The 24,756-nt window shown below is 37.6% G+C and overlaps 1 long non-coding RNA gene across 1 annotated transcript in view; it reads left to right on the forward strand.

The window, feature by feature from the left end:
- Positions 1–24,756, forward strand: part of LOC145721298 (uncharacterized) — a 294,764-nt gene that overhangs the window by 103,823 nt on the left and 166,185 nt on the right. The window contains exon 3 of the long non-coding RNA XR_014144926.1: positions 21,313–21,381. This is a non-coding gene — a long non-coding RNA (uncharacterized LOC145721298). The remainder of the gene's footprint in view (positions 1–21,312; positions 21,382–24,756) is intronic.

The following is a 24,756-nucleotide window of genomic DNA, read 5'->3' on the forward strand; positions in this document are numbered from 1 at the left end:
TTCACCTGAATAATCCAGCTCACTAAAGACTGAAATCCATTCTAGCTATTTGTGAAAACATGGTGTCTGACACCTGGCTATCCAACAAGTATGTTAGGGCTTATCAAAATAAAATGAACCTTGGGCGCCTGGGTGGCTCAGTTGGTTAGGCGACTGCCTTCGGCTCAGGTCATGATCCTGGAGTCCCGGGATCGAGTCCCGCATCGGGCTCCCTGCTCGGCGGGGGGTCTGCTTCTCCCTCTGACCCTCTTCCCTCTCGTGCTCTCTGTCTCTCATTCTCTCTCTCTCAAATAAATAAATAAAATCTTTAAAAATAAATAAATAAAAAAAAATAAAATGAACCATAACATCTTCCCCTCTAAAAACAAACAAAAAATGGATTTTTATTTTGAAAATTTAAAAGACTACATAAACTTGAAATGCCGTTTTAAAATATATATTTCCACATGATAATATGCCCTTGGGCCTGGAAACAATTACAATAAAATTTTGTGGAGAAACCCCCCCCTCCCACTGTTTTTGTGGTGGCATTTCTGCCATGGTTCCAATTAGAACTCCTATAAATCTTGGAATTGAGCAAATAGGGAAATAAAAATCTCATAAAATACCTGTCTGTTTTCAAGCTGAAAAAATGAATTTGGATAGGATTCCAAATCAAACTTTCTAACTTGTTGAAGTTGATCCATTTATACCTGTTTTCCAATTTGTGGCAACTTATCTAAACAGTTCCAAGTTAAAATCGAATGTATACTTTGATCATTCCTTTTTAAATGAAATCATAATAATTTTGGCCCAATTCCCTACACTAATGTATCCATTTCCCCACATGGGATTCTGTTAGGACCTACAAATAATAAACAATTGAAATGTTTTCTCCACAAATAATGCTGAGGCTGAGAATGCAGGAATCCTGTGCACTGTGGGCCAGGGCCACACCAGACAGTGGAACTCAGGCTCAAAAGTGGACAAAGAAACTTTTGATCAACCCCTTTACAATGATAAAATGTAAGGTAGAGCACATTTACACTTTTTTGGACTGTTTCCTTTTCAGCAACCTCATACAGAAAGTCTTCTTTATCATTTTAAATGTCATAATTGCATAATTTTAAATTCTATGCAAATTATCTATTATCTATTACTTGCTGAATGACGAATCTAAAATACTAAGCATCATCAAACTTTGGAAAACGCATGAGTATCTCTAGGACAGTATTTTCAAATGATGCATAGAGGTAAATACAAATGTTTTTTTGAACCATGGGCAAAGCCTTTAAAAAAAAAAAATCTTTAAACAGGAAAATCCCTTGAAGAGAGGCCTGACTCTCACTTTATGAATGAAAAATGCTGCCAAGAGGTAGAGAGGGTCCATCTGGTAGTTTTAGTCCATCTAACCGCATCAAAGATGACACCACTAAAGTATGTGTCTCACAGTGAAAACATCTCACAGTGAAGGTCTACTTGCCTTCACAGTCTTCTAGGAATATGTTATTGGAAAAGGAAAATATTCTTCGCCTACCCTAAGCAGTGGAGAAAGTAGATACAGTCATAACTAGGCAATGGTTGTTATCAGTAGGCCTGTGATTGTAATGAAAGTTCATAATCCTTTTCTTTTCTTGTAAATCCTCATTTACAGATATTAGAATTATATACGGACAAGGAAAGAAAAACAAAGAAAAAAGAGAGAGAGAGGCAACCTAGCCTATAATCTGCTTTTTAATCACTTTCCAGTAATGCCAAAGTGAAAACAGATTATTAAATTAGATAATGTTTGGATAGGAAAAATGTATTTAAAGCACTCTCTTTGAAAACAATACCATAATTCTCATCAGTGTATTGGATATCATCCTTCCTCCAAAAGACTTCAATCTCATTAGATGTCTATCTCTTATACTTTAGTTTTTGTGAAAGGTTCTTTGTTGTTGTTAAGTATTTTGTCTATCTGTCTTCTATGAACAATCCATCCACCTATCTAAATATCTATATCTCGATATTTACCTAGATACCTCCTAAAATCGGAGGAAAGAAGCCTTTTCAAATACCTTACCAAAACCTTCCACACTATTAAAAGCAAGTCAAAACTATACGAAGATGAGTTCATCTTCTAGGTTTGAAACAGGAGACACCTCTATTCTTTAAAATGACTTCAACTCAGCATGATTTTCCATATGTTTTCTCAGTGTTCTTCTGTTTATGAGATAAGGTGCCTTGTTTTGTCCTCCAACACTGCAGTGATGTTAACACAAGGAGCTTTGATTTAAGAATCTTTATGTGGCATAATTATACATTCTGTCCTGGACTCCATTGACTTGGGAAGTAAATGATTTCTCTCCTTCAGTGGTCGTGCTTGGTGGAAAGGCCAGATGGGTCCAGTAGCTAAAACTACAAAAGAAGCTCTCCCAGGTTGTTGGTGGGAAGTTCAGTATTATCGCATCCCTAATAGCAGCTGCTTCTGTTTGAACTCAGGGTTATGGAAGATGAACTGCATTAAATGCTAAATCATTACATATCAGCTGAGTAAACGCACTGTGGTGTGTTCCCTGCTTAAATCACCAGCGTCTGTTCTCACATGCAAAGAGTTGCTCTTTACAATCATGCAGCGAAACACTGACAGAAGGGCCAAGGCTGAAACCGCACACAAAACCTGAAATAGCATCTTTTGGGTTTTCAGTTGGTGAGTAAATGATCATCAGCAAATATTCAGCAGGGGAACTAAGGCACAGCATTGCATTTAACACAGCTATAAAATATTTAGGAATGCATAATCCCTTTAGAGCCTCATTTTTTTCCTTCTATTACATGTTTATTCTTCAGGAAAAGAAAAACAACTGTTTAAATTATGTCCACCTAATACCTCAGATTTACTGCAAAGCCTGCAATTTGCTGGTTTCCTTTTACTATTGATCCTCTTTTTACTTATGGGGATGTGAACATCATAACCAGAGATACAGCTCACACTTATTCAAAACTAAAACTGTACAATAACAGATGCCATAAAGTAAGGTTGCAGGATGTTAGAAAAATTAGACCCTTCTCATCTACTTGAATTAGGCAGCAGAATCATCTCAAATGGCAATTATAGCTGTAATATTCCACTCCCTGCATGGCGCAGCTTTATAGTAGTAAGTACACTCAAGACTGTAAGCGGTGTCCTAAGACAACGGACTTCCTTTTTCTTCATGCCGCACGGGCTTTCCTGGTGCTTTGCCCCACCGTGGGTTTGTCTTCTCCACCCAAGTGTTGGAGCTGTCATGATGGGGTCATACTAGCTACCAGCGTCGTGGCAAGATACTGGAGGTAACCACGGAGCATCTCAACTACATATGCTTTTAACCTCCCCTGAATACACAGTCTACCAATCATTTTTATGATATGCTTTTTCTGAAAATGTATCCTGTCATGTCATTCCCACACGTGTCTCTGCTGGAAACATATTACTTTCTATAGACGGTAGAAAGAGGGTCTCTAAAGTGTTCTGAGTAGTTATACTTACAGACTCATTTCACTCAACAGATGAAAGGACGAATTTTCTTTTCATTTCTATTAAAAAATGTCATAAAATTATTTCTGTATCGGTTATAAACAAATGAAATTTTGAGGAAAAAATTTTTCACAAATGCCCTACTTATTCTAAAAATACCTGAAAGTTTAAAAGAACACACATTTAAAAAAAAATGATAAAAAGATGAAAGAACACACATTTTTATATCCATCAAACTTCCTTTTTATAGGAATTGTATTATTTTAAAAGTTATAAAGATGTATTTTATCATAAAAACAAATCTGTCTCTTCATTGTTCTGTTGAATGGCATGTACATCCAGTAAGAATATCATGGAATATCTTATACGCACAATGCATTATTTTCTTTAGTGAAAAGCAATTATACTCTTGTAACAAACTCTGAGGACTTGGAAGATCATCTTATTGTGTGACCTTAGGAAAATATTTATCAGCTATTTGCCACCATTTGCTCATTAGTACCGTGGCAATAATAATGCCAAACTCACATATGTGTGAGAATAAAATAGTAAAATAAAATAAGTAGTTATCATGATACCTGGCACATATTAACCTCTTAGAATAAGTGAAATGTTGGTTTTGTTCCAAAACACATACAATGTGTTTCAAAACTTTACTGTACAATTCACCATGTTTCCTGCCGCTTCTGCTCATTCCCTGCTCTGCTAGGCATTTAGTAAAAAGACTCCTTTTTATAGCTTCTCATTCCACATGTATTATCCACTGGAAATCTTTCAGAGACCAACCAGCGAGACCAACTTGCAAAAATATATAACAGAAAACATATATGGCATGTGGTTAGCTCTTTTGGGACATAAATAGACAAACAGAAAATGTCACTAATGTCACAGTGTCATGTTTTAGAAGAAATATAAATCTCCATGAACTGTTGGATATGATTTTGCTAACACAAAAAAGAAAAGACAACAATTTTCACAAAATTAAACTTAATCCCCTGGGACACGGTTATCCTCATGTTTGCTGCTTTTAAGATTTTATTGGCCTACACTCACATTCAGGTCAAACTGAAGATAGTCAAATATTATTTAGTAGCATTGGAGGGGGATTGAGGGTCAGGCAGGCATGCCCAGGACATTGTCTGGAGCACAGAAGCAGGGTGTATACCAATTATTCAATGCTGTCTTATCACTGTGTTAAAATATATACATCCAGACAACCCAGAATGTTCATGGACAGAAATGAGGCTCTAGAACCTGTAAGAGTTTGTGTCCCTGAGAGGAAGAAACATGAGTCGGTCATAATTTATAACGGAATCTGTAACTCGGATTCTGAATACTGAATGATCTAGCACACTACAAGAATCATTGAGTGCAGTGTTTCCAATCTTTGTCAATCAACTTCCTCCTATTCTCCTGTCCCCATAATAATGTTCTACATATCCATGTGCTGTATAAATAACAAAGATAGAAGCTTAAGTATTTCATGGTAAAATGCCACCTGAAATGTAAAAAGAAACCACTTAATTAATTCTTAAACCACTTAGACTAATTTCATCAGAGATTAAGTCATTCAACAAGTCATGTCATTACTGAAGCCAAGGTTAAATTGCTCTTTCTAAAAAATATAAAGCCAATCTTTAAAGAGCTTTATAAAAATGAAAGAACTGATTGATCTTGCCTCACTCTCCTCCTGAAAGGAAAGCGATCTATCCATCTACCCAATGTATCAGGCTCTCTATCTAGTTACTTGCTCTTTTTCGTGCTGGTCACAAAGTTTCCAAGGACAATACATTTGAGTACAATAGTGCACATTTCATTTTATAAGGACGCCTCAATTTCGTCTCATTTTTGGAGGAGGATGACTTTCGTCACTGAACATTCCAAACGCATGTTGCGTAAAAGGAGTCAGTTGCTCACCAGCACTTATGGAAATCCCGAGCTTGGGTGTCAGAGGGCATCCAAAAAGGAATGAAGCATCACCCCACAACCGCCATCTGTTGAGTGTTTTCCTGACAGCTGTATCTCTTGACCATCACAAATATAGAGGATCACGAGGGGCACGAAGGGACTGCGCAGCAGTCAGACACAGAGCAAAATGTTCATCTGTGAAACAGCATTGCTTTTAATTGCCCCATAATGATTTTCTAACAGACACAATGGTACGTAGTGCAGTCTTAGAGTTGATTTAAAGCACACAATAAACCACAGTGCAGCTGAAAAACCAATTGAGACTTCTCAGTGCCAGGAAGGTTTTTGTCCTACGTGAATACTTAAGAGCATTTTCACCAGCTCCTCTGTCCACAGTCCACTTTTACCAAAAATAACTGCCTCTATCCTTGTGCTGGGGCAGTTTTGAAAAGTAAATGCACATGTTCATTTCAAATATCAGTGAAGTTAAGCTTCGGTTTTATTTTTAATCTTTGAGATATACAATCCTAAAATAAGTTCATTGGCTAGGTGATGGCCCCAAATCACACTTTTCTGATTTTTTTTTTTAAACCATTTAATGTTTTTATTCTTACCCTTCAGTGTAAAAGTCCTACTGTCATCAGTCTTTGCTTCTTCCAGAACATTCTCTGACATAGCAGCTGAGGCGGTATTGAGATGGTGGAATTGGCTCATCAGACACTGAAATCCTTGCCTTTTTACTGGGGGTAATTAATAACAACACTAGAAGCTACCATTATTGGAGGCCCCACTATGGGGCAGTCTTCCTCTGAGGACTTCAGAGCCTTGAACTTCAAAGATTCCAGTCAAAACGACACTTTATGTGAAAGTCTGATACTCTGTTTCTGGGAATTCAGTTGTCAGAATATGATGGATTAATCAGCAGAGGCTTTCTAAATCCCCCACTCTATTCCATTCTGTAGCATAAAAGAAAGAGAGACCCAGAGAGAAAGACAGAAAGACAGAGAGAGAGAATGAAAGGAACTTCAAAGATCAACGCTTTTACACTTTCCATGAATCCCATCATCATTATTATAATAACCGACATATGTTAACCCTATCACATATATACACAACACAAATGTACACACTAAACTCTCATTTTCTTCACCAATTGCCAGATCTCACTTATTTGTACACCATCATGTTACGACCTGTTACTGCTACTCAGAAGTGTGGCACCAAGAGCAGATATTGTACCCAAATTAAAAAGAAAAAAAAAAATGTGTGCAAAGCTTGCATTAAGTACATTTTGGGCTCATTCTTTATTTTTCAGGGGAAGAAAATCTATGCCAAAATGGGCCCCACATGCCCATAAGTGATATTTTTAGAGAAAAAAAAAGTCAGAGTCACCTACCCAGGATGGCACGAAAACTTGGAAAATACACTTTTGACACCTACTACCTACATTTGGGAACTCTCCATAATGCATTCCAAAGGCAACTTTTTCTACAACGCCCCGCTGTTCTTTGTAGTAAGGCCTGTCTATGAACCTGACTTCCTGGTTCTACTACTTCACCGTGAATAACTGTGAGAGACAATAGCTAAATGTGCTATTTACTTTTTTTTTTAATCCAATAGATATTTGCACCCTCATATTCTCTTGTTGTTGGTAAACATTGTCGTTTAAAAAATAATTGCATACACCATCCAAGAGGCCCTAAGGAGCCATGCCTTGACTACATAATTCAGTTATTTGGGGAGGGAGGAAGAGGGTGAAAATACAGCCTAAATATGCTCAAAGAGTATTCCTTGTCTCTAAATCAGTAGTGGGACACGTTTTCGGCCTACCATCAGTGTGTTGCCAGTCCTCAGAAGCACAAATCTCACACCTGCTGTGCAAAATCAGTTGCTGTTAAAGAACGCATACGTCAAATGTCTCCTTCCTTCGGGGGCACCCTCATCTTTGCCTAAAGGACTCTTCGATCCTTTTCTTAAAACAATGGTTTCCGTACACCGACCCGGGCAGGCCCTGTGGATGTCTTTCCTAATACGAGGAAAATAAGGACCATGAAATGATACACATCTATAAACGGAACAGATAAGTACGGAGTGCTTCACAGGTGCCAGCCATGTTTTGGCTAGTGGAGAAAAAGGGGAGAACAAATTATCTGAAGCCCCCGGCCTTGTGTATTTTATGTTGTTAACGGGAGACACAGATGAGGAGCAAACACTTACTAGCCAGGTAGTCACAAATACTAGGCCAAGATGAAAGCAAAGTAAGGAACTGGAGAGGAATGGAATGAGAGGAATGGAAGCGGGGAGGAGGGTTTGCTGGCTCCGGGTCTGGGGAGTGGGGCTTTAAACAGTGTGTTTAGAGAAGCCCTGCCTCTTGTGGTTGGATTTGAGTGGAGAGCTCTGCCAAAGTCCCAGGGAATAGATTTCCAGTCAGTGGGACGGCTGGTGCAAAGACAAGAAGGTGGAAAGGGGCTTGGCGTGTTTCAAGAACTGGCTGTTTCTGAAGGCCTTTGTGGTATGTTGGTGTACAAGTTGCCAACTCCTCATTCTTGTAAAAGCTGTCTTGTATTCTAAGATTACGGCTTTCTTCCTTCCTCCCACCCCCCGCTGATGTTAACATGTCCTTTCTTTAAAGAAATGATGTAAGATTTCAATGTTAGTTGTGTTTTGTTTTTTTTTCCCTTAAGTAGCCTAACTTGGCAATATAAAATGTTGGCAACCTTATGTTGTTCTCTTTTTCTTTCCTTCCCCCCCAAACTAATTCATGAAATACAAAACTCTGTTAAGCTCTGGCTTAAGACGACATGTACTAAAAGTGCCAAATCCCTCCCCGCCCCCACACCGTGCCCATGGAAAACTCCATCTTAACGGGCTCCTTCATGTTTGCTTTATTTTACTAATGTTCATACTTACTTCTTATTTTCCAGGTTTATTCTGAAAGAGAATGAAAACACTGAGCTTCAAAAATGCACATTTTGTGTGTTTGGTTTATTTTAGTTTGTTTTTAACATGAAAAAGTGGTAGTAAAATTTATCCCTGATTCTTTAATAAAACAGCATGTCACCAGAACAGGTACGGGAAATGGGGCCCTCCCAAGATCTTTTATAGACTGACATCAAAATTAAATTGGGATGTTGAGAACATCTGGGCCTCTCCTTCTTCTCTGTCTACCCCCCAGGATTTCCAAGGGATATCTATGTTTGTTTTGTGTTTGTGTTTTGGGGGTAAGGTGGAGAGTCTGGAACTGCTTTTTTTTTTTTTTTTTTTCTTTTTTCTTTTTTCTTCAAGGGGAAAAGAGAAAACCAGATATTTTCAAGGGAATTGACTAGTAGTGGCCAGTATAACAAAGAAACCCCACTAAGCCTAACCACAACCTGACAGAATGAAAAGTGATTCCAGAGCTGCCACTCACCACAAATCCCCACGAAACATGCCAGGAAATCAGCTGAAAGCAGTAGAGAGGCTGCTTCTCAAGGGCCACAAACATGACCCCCAGAGAATCTTCTGGTCCCATTCAAATTCAAAGTTGCAAAAGGGGGGGGGCTGGTGGTGGTGGAAACAGGAGGCAGAGAATTAGCAGCCCTGTGATCACTTTCAGGGTTATGATGGAACTGATTTAAAATGCAAAACCGCGTTCCATTGTAAACCCCGCCACAAACTGGAAGCTGAGAGGAAGTAGGATTTCATTTAGTGATTTTCAATTTTAGGATTGAAACGGGGGTGGAAAGATCCACGGTATTTATTTTTCCAGAACTGTGATTGCCTGTTCCTTTTTTTTTTTTTTTTTTTTGTAGGATAAGTGAACATGGACTGATATATTACTTCTTTGGGCTTCCATGCTAATAAGGCATACTTCCCACAGAATCTGACAGAAAGGATGAATACCTTGCTCTGCTAATGGTTAATTTGTAGTGGCATGTGTATTTCTTGAATGTACATGAAGTTTTCTAATTCATCAGCACACAATTGGGCTTTTTTCCTCCCTTTACACAGAATGAAATGCCGAGAGGGCAAGAGGTTCAGGGTGTTGTATTATCCCTCAGCCAATGTATTTACTACCCAAAAGTTATTGCTAATTTTTTTTCCACCTCAGGAATAAAATTGTTCTTCGGCAAATAATTTAGTACTGACCACACTTTCAAATGTTTATTACTGTCGAATCTGTCACAGATTGCATCAAGCCACAGAGATGCTAATCTATCTCATATATTTGAAACTCCTCTGGGAAACATATATTCGGACTTACTGCTGAGTGAACATGACTGTTAGGATTATAGAGACTATACACAGTGAAGAAAAGCAGCATCGCTTTTCTGACTGGAAAGTAAACAATAGGGCGATTGTCGGCTTACACATTGGGGCTAATAGCCCTACTGCTGAGGAGCTCTATGTAAAAACCAAGATCAGCAAGCAGTCTTGACGTTTTCTTCTTGGAGTTGGATGTTGTCAAGGATTCAGATGAGCCACCCCAGTGAGTATGCAGGAAACAAAACAGGATATTCTTGTTTAAGGGCTGCTTTCTGTAATTATGTTGATTTTTTATGCAACACTTGAACTTTTAAAAACTCAAGGATGCATAAGAAGTACTCCAGAGGAGAATAAATGATTGGGATTTTGTCTTAAGTGAAATGTTATCTTGCGTTCTTAACAAAATTAACTTGTTTGTATTTGTGAGTGGGTCTATGAATTAAGTATACTTAGACTATGCCTGTTTTGTCTCCCCACCTCACACACTCCCCCCCACCACCATTTTCAAACAGGAGGTCAAGTTGTCTTTGGAACATCATATTTCCTGCTTGGAAAAGGCACTGGATTGTGTAATAGTCTGACAGGAAAGTTTCAAGAGTACCAGGAGTTTCCCCTGGAAGACTTGAGGGGGTAAATGTGCAGCATCTATAAAGTTCTTTCCTTTGAGCTATCATAAGCTGTTCCATTGTTGTGTATACAAAGTCTTCAGAATGGAAACAGCTAAACTAAACTGTAAATACTCTAAGGAAAAACGTCTTTGGAAATATGCGCTGAGGGCTTGCTTGGAAACATTGTACTTTTATCTGTCCTTCCTTGCTGAGGAAGGACCATCTGGCTCAGCCACTTGCGGGTGAATGCTATCATGCTACAGACATCCGGTTACTCCTTTCCCATCCAAATATCAGTTCTGTGGATTAGACAAGGGCTGTAACATATTTGTATGCCAAGAAATCTGATTTGGTGACAATTATTTGCCTTTTATTTTAACAAAATTACTTCATGCTCCTTTTCTTTAATCAAAATGCCATGCGATTTCCTACTTCACTTGAATAATTCTCATAATTTTACAACACAATGAAAGGATTATAGATTAGCACAGGTCAATCTCCTCCATATTCTCCTTATTTTTCTTAAGATTCCAATCCACAAAAGGTCTTGGACCACATAATACTTCCGGGTCAAGGACACCACAAGGTCTCTTTGAAAAGCACCCCAGCTGAGCAATCATATTCCAATGGCAATGTGCCTTGAGTTTTAACCATTGTGATTCAATGGAGAAAATGAAATGTAAACTAGATGTTAACTGCTGACTTTAGACAGGGACATGCTGAGAATGCTGATTTCACTCTAGGGGTGAGGCTTATAGGATAGAATGTAAAATGGAGCTTGGGGGTCAGCCTGACTGGGTTTGAATCCCGATTATACCATTCGGCAAGCAGATTAGTCAGCCTTTCTTTCCTTAGGTTTTCTTCTTTATAAAAGGAAGATCATAATCATTCCAATTATTCATTGCTGCATAACAAAACATCCCAAAACTCGGTTTAGACCAAGTAGGTTTAAACCAGCGATTTATTATTATCTTTCACTTTTCTGTGAATGACTATGCTCCATTGGGTGGTTCTCATTTGGGGTTGGTCATTCTGGTGGGGTCGGATACCCACTGGATAGTAGGCTTGAGGGGGCTGGCCATCCAATATACTTCATTCCCACTGTGGGCTGGCAGCTCACTTGAGGCTCACTTTACACCTCACCTCTTTATGTGGCTTGGGCTTTCTCACAGCATGGAAGCCTCAGTCTGACTTCTTCTCACATGGCAGCTCAAGGTTCCAAAGGAACAGGCAGAAGTCCATACCTAGCCTATTGTCTCTTCTGCCCCATTTATTCATCAAGCAAGTCACTAAGGCCAGCTCAGACTCAAAGGGAGAGAAGTTAAACCCTACCTCTCAATTTCAGAAGTAGTTAATAATTTCCCAACGTCTTCAATCTACCACAGATACCAAACCTACCACATAGAATCTTGTAAGAATTAAATAATTCATCTATGTAAAGTGCCTAGACCAGTGTCTGACACTTGTAATATATTTTCAATAAAAGTCAGTTATTCTTATGTTCTAGTCCTGACCCCATTTTATTCTTCTTCTCTGCATTTATTGCTATTTGAGCTTACTTGTAATTATGTTTGTATATATGTACATGTATGTTTATTTTCTCTCTCCTATCCAATATAAACTTTACAACCATAGTGACTTCATTTTTTTTCCTCAGGGCCTAGAAAAATGCCTGGTATATAATGAGAGTATTTGTTGAATGAGTAAGTGAACAAACCCTTGGCCAATATAGAACTTGGATGTTTGGTTGTGGAAAATGGGAGTGCGATTGGGGTTGGAGGAATATTATGATCAGAGAGAATCAGAGAGAATTGACATTCTGATTTATTTAAATATTTTAGAAATTAGGATATCATCTGTTATCTAGAGCAGCTTTTAACTGAAATTGTCTTAAGAAACACAAGTATATGAACAAGTCCTACTTTGCCTCCAGAATAGCTAACAATTGGCACAATTTGAAAACTGCCCTGTGCCACCCATGGGCCTTAGAATCTGACAGGTCTGGGTTTCAGTCCCTGCTTTGCTGTTTGCTTGCTTACTGACATGACAAGTTTTTGTAAACTTTTCGGGGTTGTAAATATGCAAAATCAGGCAATGAGGCATACTTCATGGGGTTCCTATGAGAATTAAATAAAGTTGACAAAGGGTTTCAACACAAGTACAGGATGCAATTGATAAACAAGTACCAATTTCCAAAAATATTGATGATAAACTATCGATATGACTTTTAATATACTTTATGTTACAGGGGATGGCTTTTCAATTTTTATTTTTCAAAAACTCCTCTTATGTTCCAAAGTACATTTTAAAGTATTAAAATAATATTAAGTTCACTTTTTGCAAATTCAATATTTAATCTGTGAGCATATCAATCCATAAATTGACCCTTCTACTCCACCCAGTATTTGACACAGGAATTGAAACAGAATATTGCCTAAGTCTTAACAACCATGTTAAAAATAAATATTTACATTTATCAAGAAAAATTGTGACATAAAAGGAAGTAAACATCATGTCCAAAGTACACTTCCTAGAATTCAAGGGAAATTCCCCCACCCCAGCCCCTTCATGAGGATGTCCAAAAGTCAGTTACTTAATCAACAGATGGTACTGGTTGAGAGCTCAAAAAATTCAAAGCACTTGGAACTTTGGGAACTTTTTAAAGGAAACCACTTCTTCTTGGTTTTTAGTGTACTTATTATTTAAAAATAAATTTACTGACCAAGATAAACTGATAAATATAACAATTTTCTTTCCTCAACACACACACACCAAAAAAATCAATTCAAGATGGGCAATTTATGGATACACGCACATATTATATAAATTTGTAGTGAGTAAATTGGACAAAATTTTTTCTGTTTTATTGTTTTGGAAAAACTCTCAATATTTCCTACATTGAAAAACTGTTCTAGAATATGTGAAAGATAGAAGCTAGGAAAAAATGACTTAATAGAGAATCTATCATATGTTTTTGAAAGGACAATATTCAGCACTGATATTACATATTGCTGGCAGCTAAACAATACAGCATATATTCCCTTCTCCAAGGAACAAAACACCAGAGCGTGCACATAGCAAGCACAGCTCAGTACCTCCAACATGAAAGAGAAGGTACTTGCAAAAGTCACAGTATAGCATAGTAAAATATAATTGATTTGTTTTTGTTTGGGCAGGGGAGGATGTACAAATACAGGTTTGATACCAGGTAGTGGCTACATTAAAATTACATGTGCATGAGAAATAATAGGTGATTAGTAAATATCAGTCTTCTTTCCGTCTTTCTTTTGAACTATATTTTCTTTTTCATCTATTACCACAATACCTGAGCTCTGTAACTAAGAGTATAGCCACATGGGCTAGTATCATCCTATGGTTCTTTGTTCTCAAGTCAACAAACCTAATCTTGGTTAAGCATTAACAATGGCAGGTCAAGGACCAGTGGTTCTGTCAAGAACCAATATGCGGAAAGCAGAAACCCAGATGAAATAAATATAAATTAAATTCATCTGAGCATTTCCGTTCCATGTTTAGTTTCTTCATAATCCATATATTACAAAGATAAGCAAGCCAGAGCTTAACATGAAAGGGGGAACCCTTGTTATTCCCTATCATGATCTGATCAGATTTATATAAGGCTTCATATGGGCAGATATTGACGTTCATGCCACCACTATTTTTACTATACAGATGTGCTAACGAAAAGGAATTTTTGTTCTGTTTTTTCTTCCTTCCACGCTTTACCCCTTCCAGAGCATGTCTCTAATTCCACTCTTTAAAACAGTAAATCCAAATGGTAAGAATTCTCCACAAAAGGCATGCCTAAACATTTACCTCTTGCTTCCGTATTTATAGTAGTGATCACTAATACTGATAATACTGATAATAATTTGCTCAATTTATCCAAACAAGACAAAAGCCCTTTAGGGGAATTTCACTGTCTAGTCTATTATTTAACCTCATGAACAAAAACACCGTGTTGTCTCACTTAAAAAGATTCATTGCAAGGGTTAAGGGCAGATGAGACGGGCGTCTGCAGTCTCCTGGAATCACAAATGTACAAACAAGGGAACTAATTTTTCTCTACTGTTTTTACAAAAAAAAGGAAAGCTTTTTTTCACACTAGGCAAACAGCAACTGGTTTAGTCTCATAAATTTACATCTCCTAAGTAGTGTCAGTATTCAGGCAGATTAGTTTAACAGGCCTTGTGTTATCATCCAAAGGGAAAAAAAAAAAAGGAAAATATATCCAAAGTCATCTGGTTAATTGGAGGAGGTGGGGAGATGAAGTTGCTTCCATTAGGTTCTTTTGGAACAGTTGCAAGATTCACAAAATCTGTTTTTAGCTCAGTCATTCATCCTGTTGGATGTGTGATGTGTTTTCAATTTAATGATAATTGCCCTTTCCATTTCTTTGATAATTGCCCTCTCTATTATCATTTATGGAGATTCAAATTATAAATCAAGACAAGACAGCCAGAAAAATATTATGATTGTCCCTTCTGAGGCCACAGCACTCAAGTAACACTGCCAAAGTCTGAGAGTTTGAGCCATTTTCATTTGCATGTTTCTGAACATTTTATTTTAGGGTCCAGTGATTTTCCTAAAGAGGAGGTTGCATGACAATCATAGGACTGAATGATAATGGATACAGAGAATATAAGTTTAGCTTCAGTGCAACAGTTTTAAATTTGTATTTGAAACCAGAATCTTGCTCTCCTAACTGTTTGAAAGCAAAGGTGAAAAAAATGGATCAGAAATGTTTGCTATCAGTTACCTGGTATCCCCATGGAGGACATTGCACAGGCCTGCCTCCCCCAAGTTCCTCTCTTCTACTCCTTCTTGGGGAAAAAAAATGCCTTCTTCTCATTGAATATGCTCAATGATCCACACAATAAGTACAAAGACATGAGTGAGATTTTATCTAAGAGTCCAGGAACCAATAATAAAAACCTGCACGTAACACATGGTTCTTTGAGGTGGTGCCAGCTTGCACCTGCTCAGGAGATCCTATTATTAAGTTTTCAGGACTTTGGCAGGCTGTCTGTTCCCCCAGAGAGCCACTATTAAAAATTAATTGTATACATTTTGATTTAAATATGTTATATTAAAAACAAAGTCAATAAATACACAGAACTCATCACTTCCTAATTATTGCAGTACATTGCACTGTTCTCTATGTTCTTGAGGGTGTTGCCACTTATTGCATTTGAATGTTAAAAATATCATAACATGATGTGATAGGGAGCATCTCTTCCCAGTTCTGCACTGGTAACTTGGGACACATGAGTAGTTTAAAATCCACAATGGCAATTACACCACTAATATCAAAAAATGCTGCAAATCATTGCTTTCCCCCCAGGGATCTGATTGTTAAACATTTTGCCACCCAGCTCTGGACAGTAATTGAGTTTTGTGAGAGGGAGGACCTTGGAGCTGGCATGATCTGGGTTTCCTTGGGGCTCAGTTAGCAGCTGTATGATCTCCGCCAGTTTCCTTAAACTCTCTGCACCTTAATTTGTCACTCTCCTGCTTAATCTCCTTCAATACCTTTCCACTACTCTTAGGATAAAGTCCAGAATCCTTAGGGCCTCCTCTCCCTTATCTTTGCCCCAGATTTCTTTATTCCTTGAATCCTGTAAGTTCCTCCTGCCGAAGGGCCCTCACATCTGGAATGCCCTTCCAGATGTGAAATGTCACTTTCTCAAGGTAGACTTCTCTGATAGCAACCCCCTGTACCTCCCAAATAATAGGTTAGGACCCCCCACGTATAGACTTTCACAGAATCCTGAACTTGTCCTCACAACACCTGTCGAAAGTGTTAACAAAACTATTTTGCATGTCATCATTTGCTTAATATGGAAGCCCTCTCTGTGCTCTTGTTTCTCATGCATGTTGCTTTACCTCTCAAGTTCAGCACTACGCTTTCCTAACCTAACCACTTAAATTTAATCTGTAGGATATCTGTTTTAGTAAAGAGCAACCCTCTTTTCATAATCCTTTGTTCCACCTAAGAGGCACTCCAGCCTAGTGTTAAGGACAGGGCCTCTGAGACTCTTATCTCCTATGAGCTGTGTGGCCTCAGCAACCTCTCTGTAGTCCCATTTCCTAATTTATGAAGTAGGGTTAATAACAAAATCTGCTCTCTAGGGGTCGTTGTGAAAATGAAGTGAACTGACCTCCCGTAGAGTGCTCAGAGCCGTGTTGATCACGTAGGAATCAGTATTTAACTGGTATTATTTCTACTTGCCTTACCTCTCTCCCTTCCCTCTAATGACATCATTTCCCAGAACCCCCACTTCAATGGAGGCCCCACTCTTCCATTACCTTTGAGGATTATAGACAATACCACAGCTTTAACTATCCATCAGAATGACACCCAACTGTCTTGTGCTAGTTTCTCCCCTAATTTATAATCTTACAGTCCCAGCTACTTATTGTCACCTCCATGAGACTTTTTGACACAGAAAACACAAGGTACCACACCCGAATCCACCATTACCCCATCAAACTACTTGGGTCTTTTGACATCTGTATTTCTCTTAACAGCATCCCGATTTCTTCAGTGAGGCTCCACGTTTCTAATTCATCTATGTCTCATCCCTCTCTTGTACTGCACATCTCAGCGGTTGCCAATTTCTATTGATTGTCTCTGAAATACCTCTTGCATTTTTTCTTCCTTTTAATTCCCACAGCTTCTACCTAGTCTAGGTTCTCATTAATCTCTTACTTGTCTGGACTATAACAATAGCCTACTATCCAATCTTCACAGCTTTAGACTCAGCTTAACATAAAAAGAGCATTCTTCTAAAATTAGACACGCTTAAAACACAGGTTTCTCTCCTCCCTCCCTCCTTCTCTCTCAATTGTGTGATGTTTTCTGTCTGTGAAAATAGAGACCTTGACCAACTAGTTCACCTCTGTATCCTCAGTATCTAATCGTACCAAAAAGAACTATTTATTAAACTTAGTACTACTACTATTGAATATTATTATAGTATGAACATACTATATTATTAATATAGAATATCATTATTAAAATAGTACTATCAAATGTTAAACACCGTTCAAAGTATTTGTTGGGTTAATTATTGGATAAATCCGTTTTCTGTCCTTGCTCTGATCTATAGTACACACACTTCATCTACTTAAATTGGATTTCTGGTTAATTCACTCCCTTGCTCAAACATCCTCAGCCCTTCCCAATTGATTGCCTACTGTCTAATGTCCCCATCCTGGAATATGAGGCTCCAATTAAGAGGCCAGTCTTGCGTCTATGAAAGCTCCATTCCACTCAGAGTATTCAGAGTTGTTGCTGTTGTTTAAATTAGGGAAATGATAATATTAGTTGTGACCTCAAAAGCCTCCTCAGCCTACATCATGCAGCGGAACAGAGAAAGCGGCAGAGCTGATCTTCCCTAACGATTACACTTGCTTCTGAAATACAAGGTACAGTTAGTTAAGAGTTTTAAGAGTCAATCATCATAGTTCAGCAGAGGCCACGGAAAAGACAGGACCTCTTTCAATAACAAAATATTAAGGCTGTGGAGTTTCCTCAAAACTTCTCAAAATAATTTTGCCTTATTTAATTGTAAAAGGCAAAAAAAAAAGATAAGACTAGAAATTTCCCTCTAGTTTACTTAAATTCATTTCATTGCCCTTTTTTCTCTAGATAAGATAGCATTGGATGCACTTTTTCTCTCAACTGGCTTCTTTTCATTTTTGAGCTTTTTTTCATATTGAATTATATACTCCCTTCTCAGTATATACTCAGAATTATAGTTTCTTCATTTGCATCTTGATGATCAAAATGTTGCTTTCATATTACTTGGAATTTATTTCTTCTTGAATCTCATAGATTTCCCTCTAAAGTATGGTTTAAAGAATACTCATTCTCAATTGACTGGTAAAGTCCTGGCCTTGCATTTTTTTACTACTGCACAGATAAGAATTACTCAGATGTCAGAGTTCTTTAAACGCTATTGTTTTCAAATTGGAAATTTTCCCAAAGAAACTGACTTCAAAATTTAAAGAAAGTACACAAAGAGTAACTCTTCTTAAAGAAGAGGGAAATTTTTATTCAACAACTGTAATAAATGTTGTATTCCAGGGTGACTAGCAAGACCCCTTCTGATATATATAGAAGGCATTCTCAAACTTTAGCAAAAATACTTTATTTTGTACATTTGACCACACCTGGTTAATGCTGCCCTCAATAGGTTTGCTCACAAAGTTAATATGTATGTTCTGTATGTAAAAGACATATATAAAATTAATTCTATTTCTGTAACTTTCTAAATTATCCAATATGGTATGCATTGAAATTTTAAACCATGTGCCTAAACTGTCAAGAAAACATTGAAAATTTTTGAACCATGCATTTTCAAATATAAATGCCTATTAAAAAAATAGAAGTCTGGCTGTCCATTCAAAAACTGTACTCAATACTACAGTTATCAACAATTACTCAGTTACCTTTGATCTCTTAAACATAGGATAGTTTGATAGCCAATATTAATTCATCCTACAAGATAAGCTTCTTTTTTTTTTTAAAGAGATTTTATTTTTAAGTAATCTCTACACCCAAAGTGGGGCTTGAACTTAGAACCCTGAGATCAAGAGTCGCATGCTCCACCGACTGAGCCAGCCAGGCGCCCTAAAATGAGCCTTTTTATTACAGATGAAAATATCTTTCTTTTACAAAATTACATAATCAGATGTCCATTATTTCTATGTTAATTTCATGTCTATTAGCTAACCATGAGACGAAGAAATTGGCAAGAAAAAAAACCTTACGTGCTACTTTATTCCTTTAGCTTTTTCAACCATGGGGGTCTAAGATATTATGCTCATCTGTAAGTGGACATAACCAAGGACAGTATGAAGCCTGGAAATGAGTTTACCTAGCATACTTTCCTTTGTTACTCATTGTAGAGCCCTTATAGCTATGTGGGACCCTCATCATAAACCATGGTGCTAGGGACAAAAATTCAATATTAGACTTGGTTGAACTGCATCCAAGGACCGTCATTTTGATGCAAGGTCACATGGAAGAAGGGTGTATGTCCGTTTTTCATCAACCATTTTAAGGTCAAGCTTTGCAGCGTCCCTCAGCCATCTCATCAAAGCCTTTGTGTTCATAAAACACTTTTTTAAAAATCCTGCTCCGTTTCCCATCAAACTTACAGTTTGTTGAAAAACTAAAAATTACCAGTCTCCAAAAACTTACTCTTTTGCTCTCTTTTTAGTAATTTATACATATAAAACCATAAGAGAACCATCTTCTTCACAACATACTTTCATCAAGGATACAAATGATATTAATAAGTCCCTTTACATTCAGGAAACAACTAATACCTCATCTAGCCTCCAAAATGCATTATAGTTAGCCCATCTTGGAATTCTATTGTTTAAAAATTCACTAAATAATGCTTTTTTAATAGGCACTCATTTCTTGGTCTGGTCCCTTGATTAAACTATGTCTGTTTTAGGCTGGAGACACTGCTTGATTTTCTCTTGCAGGTATGACTCACTTGATGGAAAATCCATCCATTTACACACTGCTGCATTAGGAATGAATTTTAAGTATTCAGAACCTTCATATAGTACCTTGATTTTTAGAGCCTAAAGTAAACATAAGAGAGAGCAGTACTTAACAGGCCACGAGTTGGATTTACCATCTCAGCACTTTGAGAAACTGTAGCTAACTGCTACATCTCACCGTTTCTCTAAGTTAGCATTTCACTCCTTGCAAAATGTTTTTGACTGGAATAGGCATGCTCAACAGAGAGAGAGAGAAAGCAATTACTCGTAGTAAAATAAATTCTGCTTGGATAGTAATAATTGATAAATAATAAATATGCCTTCCATAAAGTATGTACAAGGTAAATTAAACATACTCATTTTATTAAGAGAGAAATGAATACTTATCTGCTACAAAGGCGGAATGGTGTGGAGCCTTCCCCTCACACGTGTGATGTCGGCTGAGTGTAGTTAGTGTCAGGGGTGAGAAAACAGTCAGGAGGCCCATTTACAGCTGCCGTTTGCAGAGGCTCAGAGAAGTAGACACTGGCTTCTGAGGAAAAAGATCCCATTACCAATATAAAAAAATAAAGTTTCTTCCCTGTCTACGAATGGTGAGCAGGCACTTTCTTTGCTTTAGGACATGTGTAATGTTTCTTTTGAAATTTTAATCATTGTCAACTGATACTAAAGTGAGCCAGGTAAACCTTTCCTTATGCTTTTGGAAAAGAATAACTGACAACTGAAAAACAGGCCATGGTCCCCGAAGACCATTCAAGCAAACACACAAAGTTTGTGTACTCTGTGTGTTTTTAATACACGGCCATGTCAGATCTGAGGGATACGGTTACCTAAAAAAAGAAGAAAAATCCTCTGAGCCATTTTATTTTTTCCATTTAAAATGTTTCTTGCGTTCACATTAATATTAACTTTATGACCTCCTCACATTGTGGTATAATCATCGAAGAGGAAACCACGCACCCTCCCTTCCCTGGGTAAAGACTTGCTTTCTGATTTGCCCTCGCTCACATCCGTGCTTACTGAAGGAACAGATGCTCGGCTTCTAAGTGTCTGACTCTGGCCTCTTCCCTCGTATCACCAGAGCAGAAAGAAAGGGGGATCCCAAGCAATGGTGGCAGCTTTGCAATCGCTGGCCCGTACTTTCACATTGAAAGTAAGCAGGTGGCATCACTGGGCTGTCTAATGACTAACAAGATAAGAGCGCAATTGATCTTTGTATTAACCCATGCCCTCAGGTGGGGGGGTGGGCAGCCTGCTCTTGCCTCCTGGGTTCAGTTACACTGCTCAGTTCCAGGAACATTTTAGACCCATCCGTGTTTTTGTCTGAGCTGATTCTTAAAGCACAGGGACACCAACACAGATATCCCACGTCATCTAAATTCTATCTTCTCTGAAACGCCTAACTAGTAAATGCCTTTATAATTTGCATCTGACTCAAAGCAATATTTGATGCACATTGAAAATGTGTCTTCAATCCTATTGATATTCTTTTCATGCTGAATTTGAACTGTGGGTTTGTCTTCCTTCTAGGTCTCAGACAACTCACTCTAAACCACACAACTAGTTCTGAAGAGTATGGAGCCTACATAGATTCATAAGGTAAATGATTAATTTCAAAATATGACATTATGGATTCAATTATAGTATGAATTCCAGCATTGTGTAAATGTGTTGTTTTTCATCCATCTGTTGGAGACTGGGTTGTGCTGTGGGAACAATAAACTGCATCTGCAGGTTGGCTCTTTCAGTGTCAGGTTGTGTACAGTGTGTTGCTTAAGGCTGGCTACCTACCTCAATTTTTTTATAGACGTCTTCTCATGATCTTAAGAGGCACCTGCCCTGGGGTATGCCAGAACATCACGAATCACATAGTCGATTGGAAAGCGATTCGAGCCGTTATTTGCATACGTGAAGCCCAAAAGTATTGGGATGCATTCCTTTGTAGAAGTAGCAGGAGGTACAAAACATCCCATTAAGGCCACCTCTACCACGGGCAAAGCCAGATGAGGAAGTATGTGGTAAAGGAATTTATAGAGGATGGCCTCGTATTTTTGTTTCTCTAAATCAGTCATCATTTGCTTTCCTGCTTGTTAAATAATTGTTTATTTCTAGAAGGTATCGAAACTATATGAAGGTACATACGGGATCTCTGATATCACCTATAGTGAAATGGTGAGAAGACTCGGCTTCCGAGCCAACCTAAATTCAAATTGCGGTTCTGCCATTTACTGGCTATGACACGGTGGGCTTCGATTTTCTTATCTACAAAGTGGGAGAAATAATAGTACTCACTTCCAAGAGCTGTGGCACGGTATAAACAATTGAGTAGATGCAAAACATCTGGAATATTGCCTAGCACCTAGTAAACACTAAATTTACTGATTAACTAAAGGGCTTTTATTCTGCCTCCTCACTTGGTTTCAGCTTCTTCATTTTCCTTTAGTCCAGAAACTTGGTGGTTGTGGGAATTACTAAGGGAAGCAAACTCCCAATTCCCTCTTTTCAGCCTTTCTCCTAAACGAGATATATTCTACCTTTCATGTAAATGCCAGGAAGGGAAATAATTGGCATCCCGTTGCCCTTTGAATGGGTCCCTGGCTAGCCCTAGGTGGTGGGACGTGGAAAGTGACCTGAAAGCTGGTGCCTGCCAGCTCAGCAGCACAATGGAGCGGGAGAATCAATTAGAAGACTCATAGCCGTTTCAGAAACATGCAAACATCAATTGGCATAGAGTTTCAGGAAGCAGAATAAAAAGGGATCTACAAAACAAAAACCTTTCAAAGGGATGGAGGCACCATTCTTCCAAATCACAAATGGATGATTATGATCACCATTAGAGCTTAATGAGCCTATATCTGGCTAATGACTTCATCTCTCCAGTAGATTTGCCAGGAGTCTGTGTTTCCACAAATATCCGTCCTTCTCTTCTAATAAACTTAACCATCGTGCTAGTTGGTCAGAACAAGTCCTTGGCTTTCTCCCTCCTCCATGAGCAAAAGCGTGTTTCTAAAATCTATCATCCCCCTGTCTCAGGACTGAAAGGAACAGAACACAGAAAAGAAAATAAATAACACCACTGTATGGTTTATAGAACCTTGGAACACCTAGGTTCAATTCTGGGTCAGTAACTGCTCTCTGACCTAGTTTTCTCATCTCCAAAATGCAACTGATCACTATCCTATTTCTAAAGATAACTTTGAAAATATAAATATGTGCAACTGATCTTTTAACACATACAGGGATATGGTTTATTTTACATAATTTATATATTTCTTACAAATGCCATCATTGATTATGGCAATATATTTTTATTTTAATAACCAAAGGTAGAAAACGGTTAATTACAAGTTTTAAACAAGTTACCTGCTGAGCCATTTAAAGACTATTGATTTGAATAAGAAGTAAGACCTAAACTGAAGTTAGAATCTTTTTTTTAATTAACAATATACTATTATAATATTTAGTTCATAGTGATACTTAGTGTTAAAATCATTTAAACAGGCAATATTTGACAAAGTAGAAGTAATGATGTATCTTTTAAATAATAGGTATTAATAATAGGCAATCTATTGGAAAAATAATAGATACCATTCCCCATCATGACTTTTACTCATATGTTGGTTTGAATAGTTCTTTCATTTTCCTATTTTCAAAATATACCCAGTAAATACAGTAGATCTCAATATAGGCTTGAATAATGATCACACAAATATTATTGTCTTAATATAATCTTGAAAAAGATCACACCACTATAATATTGAAAGTAAGGCATGAGGCACCTGGGTAGCTCAGTCGTTAAGCGTCTGCCTTTGGCTCAGGTCATGATCCCAGGGTCCTGGGATCGAGCCCCACATCGGGCTTCCTGCTCAGTGGGGAGCCTGCTTCTCCCTCTCCCACTCCCCCTGCTTGTGTTCCCTCTCTTGCTGTGTCTCTCTGTGTCAAATAAATAAATAACAATCTTAAAAAACAAAAAAAAGAAAGGCAAGTAATAGTTATGGTGGAAGGGATAATACTAGCTATTAAGACAATGCTTTAGTGTAATACTTCAGAAATTTTAAATTGTTTTATGCTAAAATATTCCAGCATAATTTTTCTGGGGTCTTTATGCTATAAATAAACTTTGATTGCTATGGTAATGTAAGAAACATGAATGGATAATGTCTATTCCCTATAACCAGCATATCAGGTAAGTGTCATGGTGAAAAATATATGGCTGGGATAGCATTTTTGAATTCTAGTCCCAAACCTCCAACTGAATTTTCTGAATGATCTTGAACAATTAGCAATGATCTAACTAAAATTTTTTATATAAAATTTGAAGAAATAAATAAAGGAGTTTCAAAAATGAAGGCTGATTTTTAAGAAAAACTTAGAAGCAACAAAAATGTCTAGCAAATTCTAACAGGCACCAAATCCACATTCTGCTCTCAGGCTTTCCTTCAACCTGTCTGCCCCTTCCTCTTGCACACTGATTCCATCATCTCAAGAATGAAAGGGTTAGTTTAAAATGAAGCCTATTCATATTCACTAGAAACTTTAAAATCACAAAAAAAAGTACAAGCTAAATGTATTATTTTAGTCTCACTGACTAGATGTTTAGAAACCTCTTTTTTTTTAAGTTATTTAACTAATTTTATTGGGGGGTCTCTAATATCTCCACAACTGTTCACAACAAAGAGTATAAAAAGAGTATAAAGTGTGACCCCTGCTTTCTGCAGTTTATTTATAAAAGTGAAATCAACATATACAAAATAAACACTATCATCACAAAAAATATATGTGTGTGTTCATCTCAGTATTATAAATTATAAATTCTGTAGGAATTTACATGATGGATTTATGATGGAAGAGGTGGGATCCAAGATGGGGATTTTAATAATGAATAGAGCTTGGATATGTAGTTCTTCTCAAGGCCAAATAACCAATGGTCCTGTATTTATATTATCCAGGGTCTATGGAATGAGCTATTTGACC

This window comes from Leptonychotes weddellii, chromosome 4 (genome assembly GCF_054177405.1).
Source record: "Leptonychotes weddellii isolate Sample4059 chromosome 4, ASM5417740v2, whole genome shotgun sequence".
Lineage (NCBI taxonomy): Eukaryota > Metazoa > Chordata > Mammalia > Carnivora > Phocidae > Leptonychotes > Leptonychotes weddellii.